The following is a 10,000-nucleotide window of genomic DNA, read 5'->3' as shown; positions in this document are numbered from 1 at the left end:
AGCTCTCCAAAACCACTCGGCCAGTGCCAGGGACGGCTCCCTGCGCCGGCGCCACAACAAGTCTACTTGAGGCGGAAGACGAAGCCAGCAAGGGCCTGGCCGCAAGTGCGTTCGAAACCGGGACTACAGTCCCTCGTCTGTCCGTACTTCCTCTTTCGACGTGCGGCGCCTTCCCAAAGCGCACAAGTCCGCTAACCGCAGAACGCTTCCGACGTAGCAAAGCCGCGTTTCCTTCGGTACTTCGCAGCAACGCCGCCTTTCCCTCGGCGGCGGGCGAATAGCCTGCAGACGTCGTCGCATTAAACCGCGATCTCGACACCTCGCGCGTCACGAGCAGGAGCCGACCGGCAGCCTCCGGCCCTTTCGGACTCGGTGGCATTTGCCGCGGAGGACGGGAGAGCACTTTAGGCCACGGTTCCTTCCGTACTTGGCAGCCGCACCCTCATACCGACAGTTCCATGACCGACCGAGCGCCACACCGTTCCTTTAGTACTTGGGTGGCAACAAAGTCGGGTCGTTACTCCATACTCGCCGCAGGAAGCGACCGGCAGCCGCCAGCCTTTTCAGACTCGGCAGCGTTTGCCGCGGAGGACGGGAGAGCGCTCGCACCACGGTTCCGTGTGTGTACTAAGCGGCAGCGGCATTAGCTCTCGACCGTCAGTTCCTTGACCGACCGCACGCTTCGCCGTTCCCCTCGTACTGGGCAAAGCAGCAGGTCGGGTCGTCTTACTCCCATTCCGCGCAAGAGCGCCAAAGCGGACAGAAAGCCCACCCAGTGTGCGTTACGCCGTTTCTACCCGCGGGCGCGGCCAAGCCAACCGTCCAAGGTTGCAGCCGGCGTCCACTGGGCGCAACAAATTTGGCACGGGGCGCCCCTCAAAATTCAGGCAGTCCCCGGCATGTTCGGGTATAGCCGTCCCCGCGTCCAAGCGGGGCCAGCGGCGGAAAGCGTCGGGCGCAGCGAGCTGCTTCACCCACACGGGGTAGAAACAATGGCGCTCGCCACCCTTCACAATCCGGTAATGATCCTTCCGCAGGTTCACCTACGGAAACCTTGTTACGACTTTTACTTCCTCTAAATGATCAAGTTTGGTCATCTTTCCAACAGACCGGCGCAACCGAAAGGCCGCGCCGGACATCGGTCCGAAGACCTCACTAAATCATTCAATCGGTAGTAGCGACGGGCGGTGTGTACAAAGGGCAGGGACGTAATCAACGCGAGCTTATGACTCGCGCTTACTGGGAATTCCTCGTTCAAGGGGAACAATTGCAAGCCCCTATCCCAATCACGAAAGAAGTTCCACGGGTTACCCAGTCCTTTCAGACAGGGATAAAGACACGCTGCTTCCTTCAGTGTAGCGCGCGTGCGGCCCCGGACATCTAAGGGCATCACAGACCTGTTATTGCTCTGTTTCGTGCGGCTAGGAGCCGCTTGTCCCTCTAAGAAGGTTGTAAGGTGCTGGGAACCCCGCACCTATTTAATAGGCTAGAGTCTCGTTCGTTATCGGAATTAACCAGACAAATCGCTCCACCAACTAAGAACGGCCATGCACCACCATCCACCGAATCAAGAAAGAGCTCTCAATCTGTCAATCCTCCCAGTGTCCGGGCCGGGTAAGTTTTCCCGTGTTGAGTCAAATTAAGCCGCAGGCTCCACTCCTGGTGGTGCCCTTCCGTCAATTCCTTTAAGTTTCAGCTTTGCAACCATACTTCCCCCGGAACCCAAACACTTTGGTTTCCCGGAAGCTGCCCGCCGAGTCATTTGAGTAACTCAGGCGGATCGCTGGTTGGCATCGTTTATGGTCAGAACTAGGGCGGTATCTGATCGCCTTCGAACCTCTGACTTTCGTTCTTGATCAAAGAAAACATTCTTGGCAAATGCTTTCGCAGTAGTTCGTCTTGCGACGGTCCAAGAATTTCACCTCTAGCGCCGCAATACGAATGCCCCCGTCTGTCCCTCTTAATCATTACCTCGTATTCCAAAAACCAACAGAACAGAAACGAGGTCTTGTTCTATTATTCCATGCAAGTTTATTCAGGCGACTCGCCTGCGTTGAGCACTCTAATTTTTTCAAAGTAAAAGCACCGGCCTTCTCGAGGCACACAATGAAGTGCACCAAGAAAGGACCGGCATGATGTTCAGTCCGAGCCGTCGCATCGGGTAGATGCACTACTCGTCTGGAACTGAGATCCAACTACGAGCTTTTTAACCGCAGCAGCTTTAGTATACGCTATTGGAGCTGGAATTACCGCGGCTGCTGGCACCAGACTTGCCCTCCAATTGATCCTCGTTAAAGGATTTAGAGTGTACTCATTTCAATTACGGGGCCTCAAAAGAGTCCCGTATTGTTATTTTTCGTCACTACCTCCCCGTGCCGGGAGTGGGTAATTTGCGCGCCTGCTGCCTTCCTTGGATGTGGTAGCCGTTTCTCAGGCTCCCTCTCCGGAATCGAACCCTGATTCTCCGTTACCCGTAACAACCATGGTAAGCAAGTAACCTACCATCGAAAGTTGATAAGGCAGACACTTGAAAGAAACGTCGCCGGCTCGTGGCCATGCGATCAGCACAAAGTTATCCAGAGTCACCACACAATACGGGCCGAAACCCGATCGATCTTGGTCTAATAAAAGCACCCGTCGCCCAAAGGGCTTCAGGCTCACTGCATGTATTAGCTCTAGAATTGCCACAGTTATCCAAGTAGGAAGAAACGATCTAAGGAACCATAACTGATTTAATGAGCCATTCGCGGTTTCGCCTTATTTCGGCATGTACTTAGACATGCATGGCTTAATCTTTGAGACAAGCATATGATTACTGGCAGGATCAACCAGGTAATCGTTCAACTGCGCGTCCAGCCTTTCAAGCAGGCCGGACGCCGTTTTTGCGATGCCGAGGCCACCTTCAGGCGCCCCAACACGCTTCGTTCTCGCAAAGGGTAGCACTTTGCACAGTCCGAGACGACGGCGTTCGAGCTCGCTACGGCGCCCTCCCCGCAGGGCCGGGTATCGCCACGCGGCAAGAAGCACGCAACATTCTCGATAGACCGGTTGTGTCGACTCGATCGCGGCTTGCGGTTTCTCTCGAGCCCGCAGCACTGGTGGACCGACCGACACTTGCAACGTAGCCGAGACGGCAAAGCCGCTAGGCGACGGGTCACGCCCGCGCCTTCGGCGCTTTCGTATTTGATTCGTCCGAGGACGATGCGGAACACACTTCGATATCGTGGAAAAAGCGTCGTCCGACAACCAGCCCCTAACGCATCAAGCGGATGAGGCTGCAGACGTCAGCTGTGGGATCCACGGGAGCGATACCGGGGACACGCTTGACGGGCACGAAGCCCGCCGCATATCAAACACCCAGGTCGCTTTGGGGGCGACTGCTCTCTGGGACCCCCATATAATAGCAGCGATAAGTACCCAGACCTCCATGGGGCCGTACTCGTGCCACTTTCGACGAGCGTTTGGCGAAAATCGTGCCGCCTCGTAACGCCGCGAGCAAGATTGAAAGCTTACGTCGGCAGCACAATGCCGAAGTCGTGAAAGCGCAGCGCGTCTACCGAATGCGCGAACGGCAATTTCTCGCTAATGGCCAGTACGGTTTCCTGCACAATTGCCTTTCTGTCGCCCTACGGGGCCCCCGGCCGATCGATTCGAGGCACGCTAGCACGGCCCCTTCGCCATTTCCGAGCACGAGTGCGAACAGTGCGGGCGGCGTGCTCGACGCCCCGGCTACACACGCGAGACAGATTGTCTCTTCGCGTGCTCGCGGCAACGCCGCGGCCAACGACGACGTCTGCGCGGTTCTTTGCCGGTTCCCGGCGTGCTATAGTGCAGCCCTCTGCAGGGTGACACCGGCTCCGTCGTGGCCGTGCGGCGGCTTGTACGCAAAAGTTGCGTCAAAGGCGTCGCGCTCGCGCCGCCCCGGCACACGCGGTTTCGGACTTTGTCTCTTCCAGCGCTCGCGTAGTCGTGGGCACGATTGTCGACTTCGGAACGGTGCGCGGACACCGCCACGAGCACGCGCAAGACGAAAATCGCACTACGGTACAATGTCGGCCGGGGCCCTACGGCCCCTTACAGTAGCAGCGATAAGTGCCCAGACCTCCATGGGGCCGTACTCGTGCGACGCGGCGGCGTACTGCGCCGAGCCGAGCGCCAATATTTGGCTTTTGCAGGGCGGATTCGAGCTCTGGCGATTGCCGCGGTACCGCCGCTCACCGATTCAAGGCACGCTAGCGCGGCCCCTTCGCCATTTCCGAGCACGCGTGCGAACAGTGCGGGCGGCGTGCTCGACGCCCCGGCTGACGTCGTTTCGGACTTTGTCTCTTCGCGTGCTCGCGGCAACGCCGCGGCCAACGACGACGTCTGCGCGGTTCTTTGCCGGTTCCCGGCGTGCTATAGTGCAGCCCTCTGCAGGGTGACACCGGCTCCGTCGTGGCCGTGCGGCGGCTTGTACGCAAAAGTTGCGTCAAAGGCGTCGCGCTCGCGCCGCCCCGGCACACGCGGTTTCGGACTTTGTCTCTTCCAGCGCTCGCGTAGTCGTGGGCACGATTGTCGACGTCGGAACGGTGCGCGGACTACGCCACGAGCACGCGCAAGCCGAAAATCGCACTACGGTACAATGTCGGCCGGGGCCGTACGGCCCCTTACAGTAGCAGCGATAAGTGCCCAGACCTCCATGGGGCCGTACTCGTGCGACGCGGCCGCGTACTGCGCCGAGCCGAGCGCCAATATTTGGCTTTTGCAGGGCGGATTCGAGCTCTGGCGATCGCCGCGGTACCGCCGCTCACCGATTCAAGGCACGCTAGCGCGGCCCCTTCGCCATTTCCGAGCACGCGTGCGAACAGTGCGGGCGGCGTGCTCGACGCCCCGGCTGACGTCGTTTCGGACTTTGTCTCTTCGCGTGCTCGCGGCAACGCCGCGGCCAACGACGACGTCTGCGCGGTTCTTTGCCGGTTCCCGGCGTGCTATAGTGCAGCCCTCTGCAGGGTGACACCGGCTCCGTCGTGGCCGTGCGGCGGCTTGTACGCAAAAGTTGCGTCAAAGGCGTCGCGCTCGCGCCGCCCCGGCACACGCGGTTTCGGACTTTGTCTCTTCCAGCGCTCGCAACCATGTCGGGGCCGACGCCGACGACTGCGTGGTGTTTCAACGATTGCCGGCGTGACACAATGCAGCTGCGTGCGGGATGCCAGCGATTCCGTCGTGTCCGTGCGGCGGCTTGTACGCAAAAGTTGCGTCAAAGGCGTCGCGCTCGCGCCGCCCCGGCACACGCGGTTTCGGACTTTGTCTCTTCCAGCGCTCGCGTAGTCGTGGGCACGATTGTCGACGTCGGAACGGTGCGCGGACTACGCCACGAGCACGCGCAAGCCGAAAATCGCACTACGGTACAATGTCGGCCGGGGCCGTACGGCCCCTTACAGTAGCAGCGATAAGTGCCCAGACCTCCATGGGGCCGTACTCGTGCGACGCGGCGGCGTACTGCGCCGAGCCGAGCGCCAATATTTGGCTTTTGCAGGGCGGATTCGAGCTCTGGCGATCGCCGCGGTACCGCCGCTCACCGATTCAAGGCACGCTAGCGCGGCCCCTTCGCCATTTCCGAGCACGCGTGCGAACAGTGCGGGCGGCGTGCTCGACGCCCCGGCTGACGTCGTTTCGGACTTTGTCTCTTCGCGTGCTCGCGGCAACGCCGCGGCCAACGACGACGTCTGCGCGGTTCTTTGCCGGTTCCCGGCGTGCTATAGTGCAGCCCTCTGCAGGGTGACACCGGCTCCGTCGTGGCCGTGCGGCGGCTTGTACGCAAAAGTTGCGTCAAAGGCGTCGCGCTCGCGCCGCCCCGGCACACGCGGTTTCGGACTTTGTCTCTTCCAGCGCTCGCAACCATGTCGGGGCCGACGCCGACGACTGCGTGGTGTTTCAACGATTGCCGGCGTGACACAATGCAGCTGCGTGCGGGATGCCAGCGATTCCGTCGTGGCGGTGCGGCGGCTTGTACGCAAAAGTTGCGTCAAAGGCGTCGCGCTCGCACCGCCCCGGCACACGTGGTTTCGGACTTTGTCTCTTCGAGCGCTCGCAGCGATGTCGAGGCGATCGCTTACGTCTGCACGGTTTCCGGTGTGCTACAATGCAGCAGTCTGCCGCACTACACCTCTTGGTTGCCGAGGCCAGCACGGCAATTTACTGAAGCGAGCGCATTGCGCCCAGGCGGCAGCGGACTTTGTGCTTTCGGGAGTGCTCTTGCTGTAAAATTTGAACGGCTGCAGCTGCGCGAAGCAAGTGTACCTATTTTCACTCTCTCTCTGTCTGCCTTTGAGGCGACTGTAATTTCACTTTAAACGCAACTGGAGGCGGGAGCAACCTGATGAGAGTAGGTGGACTTCGGTACATGTTGTAATTTAGAAATTGCTTTCAAGCTTTGAGGACATACACCTTCGCGCCATCTGCTTTCCCCGTCTCTTTGGCACTTTATAGTATGTGCTGCATGCTCTGCATTCCAAAGAAACACGCCTGTGTCTCTCCCTCTCTCACGTTCTTCTTCTTTTTGTAGCTGCTGTTGTAGAAGATGCTATGCTCTTTAATCGCTGTAACATAGAGTGCTTGCACAAGCCAACAACTGTTGCGCGTTTTTTTTTTTTTTTTTTCTCTTCCCAAGACGTTTCTGCCATTATTCACTAACTCTCGTTCTTAGTATGCAATGGAGCGTTAGCTCGCGCCATCTACCTTTCTTTCTGTATTGCAAAGTCCGCAGGTTTTCCTAGTTCCGTACACAGATGGCGCTAATGCGTTTTGGCGCCAGGTTCGAACGACCTCGCTGTACTCGTGTTTCCCATTTGAATGTTTCAAAGGGGTTTGCGACAGGGGGTGGTTCTTGTGCAAGGCTGAGCTTTCCAGCTGCGTTTAAGCTATGCTAGCATGTGTGCGTATATATATATATATATATATATAAATACACAAACACACACACACACACACACACACACACATGCATATATACATACACACACACGGTAATGGTAAAGATGATGAGGTAGCACTTTTTTTTTTTTTTTTACAATGCCTGTGTTTCAGATGGCGATCTTTCTCCCCTCTATGTTTCCGGTGGGAAGGAGTGTGCAGCGTTTTCTATATTTATTTTGTCATTCACTTCTATGTTGCTCGTCTTCGTACATGGGGCATGCTACCTAATTCTACCGGTCGATTCGACACGTTGCGATCCGTCCCGGCCTGTGCCGTATCAAAATTTTCAGTGGGCCTTGCGGTAAATAAAAAGAAATGAAGGAAATGCGCGTAGTATATTACAATTGCACACGGGCTTGAAACGAAGCCCTCAAGGAAGGTCACCTTGAGCGGTCGCATTCAGACGGAAGTAAGCATTCCCCTGGCGCGTTTTTTTCCGCTCGCCTGTTCCGTTTTCTACGAGGTTGCCTTGGTTGGTTTCGCGTTACAAGCAAGCTTGCACTCGGGTCTCGTTTCTACGCGACAGCGTTTCGTTAACAGCGAAAGACTGAGGCGTTGCGAGTTCATCCGTGAGATAGGGAGCGTTGAGTCTGTACACAGGCTGAATTTTATAATATTGCCCACGCTGTTGCTGAGGTTACCCATGTCGGCAGGGCGCCCACAAGGCAGTAGTACAATGAAGTGAAGTGAAGGACATCGCTTCTCGGCCTTTTGGCTAAGATCAAAGTGTAGTATCTGTTCTTATCAGCTTAATATCTGATACGGGTTCTATATGGACCCACGATATTAAACCTATTTTTGGAAGTTGGCGGAGTGCTTGAAGCCTGCTTCACCTCCGCCGCAGGTCGGCCCGGTATTGCACTACCTCCGGGATCGGCCCCGCTCACTTAGGTGAGACTTCATTCAATCAAAATGAAGAGCACAAGCTCAACGCGAGCAGTGACTTGACACGCACCATTCCTATACTACACGCAACGATGCCGGTTCGCGGACCACGAGAGTAATTAAACTGCCACTCCATCTGTGTGTAGCGTCGCACTTGTTGCGTCGCAAATGGGACAGCCGCTCCAGCAAATTTCTAGTTATGGGCTTCGAGAAAAATTAATGAAAGCAAAAGAAAGAACCAGAATTCCTATTTGTCCGATGTCTCTGAATGATTGTCTCCTGTAAAGAGCCACTTGGGGGGATGGGGGGTAGGATTAGCCGTGGGGTTCGCAATCAATATGAATCCCACTCAAAGCCAACACTGGATTTTGGAGTTCACTATCGCTTGGATCCGTAAACCACCGCGGCCACGCAAGCTCGCCCTGCCGCCGAAATCCGCTGCCCAAGTGGAAGAAAGATTCCCTATGAAAGAAAAATAGAGTGCCCGATTTCTGGCAACTACTGTGCAGCCTTTGTGTACACATTTTCGCAGCAGTGGGACCGAGCGCCTCGAAAACAAACTTGTCGTATGCCCAAATGTGGCGAAATATATTCAAGGGTTAAAAGGTGCCTCATCTTTCTAACCTGTATGTTACGAAGACCTGTTGCTACCTTTTCATCATGAACATCATCATCATCATCATCCTGGCTACGCCCACTGCAGGGCAAAGGCATCTGCCATGATCCTCCAAGTACCCCGGTCAGGTGCCGATTGTCGCCATGTAGTCCCTAATCTAATCTGCCCTCCTAACTTTCTGCCACCCCCTGCTACGCTTCCCTCCTCTTGGAATTCAGTCTGTAACCCTTAATGGCCACCGGTTATCTTCCCCCCAGATTGCATGCCCTGCGCATGCCCATTTGTTTTTCCTGGTTTAAACTTTGGTGTCATTAACGAGCGTTTCTTCTCGCACACCCCAATCTGCTCTATTCCGATCCCCCCGTGACGCCACACCCATCATCCTTCTTTCCAGAGCCCGTTGCGTCGCCCTCAGTTACCCTTCGGTAATCCTCAAAGCTTTTTGTTGGGGCACTCGTGGCATCTTTCTCGTTTAATGAAGTCAAATTTTTTTCAGTTTTGGGGGAAAACTCAATGAGCTAGGCGCGATTGTGTCCCTGGCGCCGCTCTCAACAAGATGGCGGCGCCCATGCTTTTTGCCTGCAGGTTCGGCCCTACGCAGAACACGCCTGCCGGGCAGTGTAGCCACGTTGAAGGGGCAAAGCGTAGTGCAGTGAAGCGCTTGCTCGGGCGAAAAACGCAAATATGAGCCAAACAGGAATTTCCATTATTGGAAATTCCAGTTCAGTTTGCGCATTGCGTTCGCCTAAGGTAAAGAACACAAATGCGAGTGCCACAGCAGTCAAGTCAAAGCTTAGGATTGCGTATCATTTTTTTTTTTTTTTTTCTTTTCGTGCCTTTTACTCCTGGCCTGCGTGGCCCTAGCGCGCATGCACACGAAAGTAATGAAATGCTGAAAACACGAAATAATGCGGTGCGGCTGTATCATATCTATTTTGTGCGCTTTGTTCTTTGTGGACTACAGCGGTGTGCGTCATGAGAAAGTTTCGGTGCCCTTCTTGGGTGACCAGTGAAGCTATATTTAAAACCACATTGATTTGTACGGTTATTGCTACAAACTGCGTGTGGGTGTTTTTCTTTTTCGCTGCCAACGATGGGTTATCGCAACCGCGATCGGTTCTGCTGCTACGCTAGACGCGTGCTTGCCAACGGTTGGCTCTATACGCGACCCGCGACGCGTGGTCGGCACATTCAAGCAGTCAATTGCAAACCGTTCCAAGAAAAAGGATGTACTCCACTTGCCACCTAGTTCGACGATTGTACTTTCTGACCCTCGAGGAAGCGCCGCCTTCCCACGTTTTCTATAATACGATAAGATTCAGAGCGACCGCGACCACTTGTCTTTGTCAATATCTCGGAAACGCTTTCTTTGTTTTCTTTTTTTTTTTTTAAATCCAGATACTCAGACGCGCCCGTGTTCACGCGCACTTGTTCTCTCCGATAAGCAGGGAAGCTCGGTTGGGGTGGTGTCGGGCCTTGCGCATGCGCTGCTGAGCTCGTCGCTTCGCCGGCCGGTCGATGCTGGCGCGGTACTGGTAATGAACT

General features: G+C 55.6%; 2 non-coding genes across 2 annotated transcripts; one reads left to right on the top strand and one right to left on the bottom strand.

The window, feature by feature from the left end:
- Positions 1 to 1,020: 1,020 nt before the first annotated feature.
- LOC140213842 (small subunit ribosomal RNA) lies at positions 1,021 to 2,835 on the bottom strand. Its single transcript, XR_011890823.1, has one exon. It is a non-coding gene; the product is annotated as a small subunit ribosomal RNA (ribosomal RNA).
- A 4,814-nt stretch (positions 2,836 to 7,649) lies between these two features.
- On the top strand, positions 7,650 to 7,841 carry LOC140213810 (U2 spliceosomal RNA). The gene has a single exon (XR_011890795.1). It is a non-coding gene; the product is annotated as a U2 spliceosomal RNA (small nuclear RNA).
- The last annotated feature ends 2,159 nt before the right edge of the window (positions 7,842 to 10,000 follow it).

This window comes from Dermacentor andersoni, chromosome 10 (assembly GCF_023375885.2).
Source record: "Dermacentor andersoni chromosome 10, qqDerAnde1_hic_scaffold, whole genome shotgun sequence".
Lineage (NCBI taxonomy): Eukaryota > Metazoa > Arthropoda > Arachnida > Ixodida > Ixodidae > Dermacentor > Dermacentor andersoni.
Note: the sequence above shows the minus strand (reverse complement) of the source record. Positions and strands in the feature narration are given on the sequence as shown.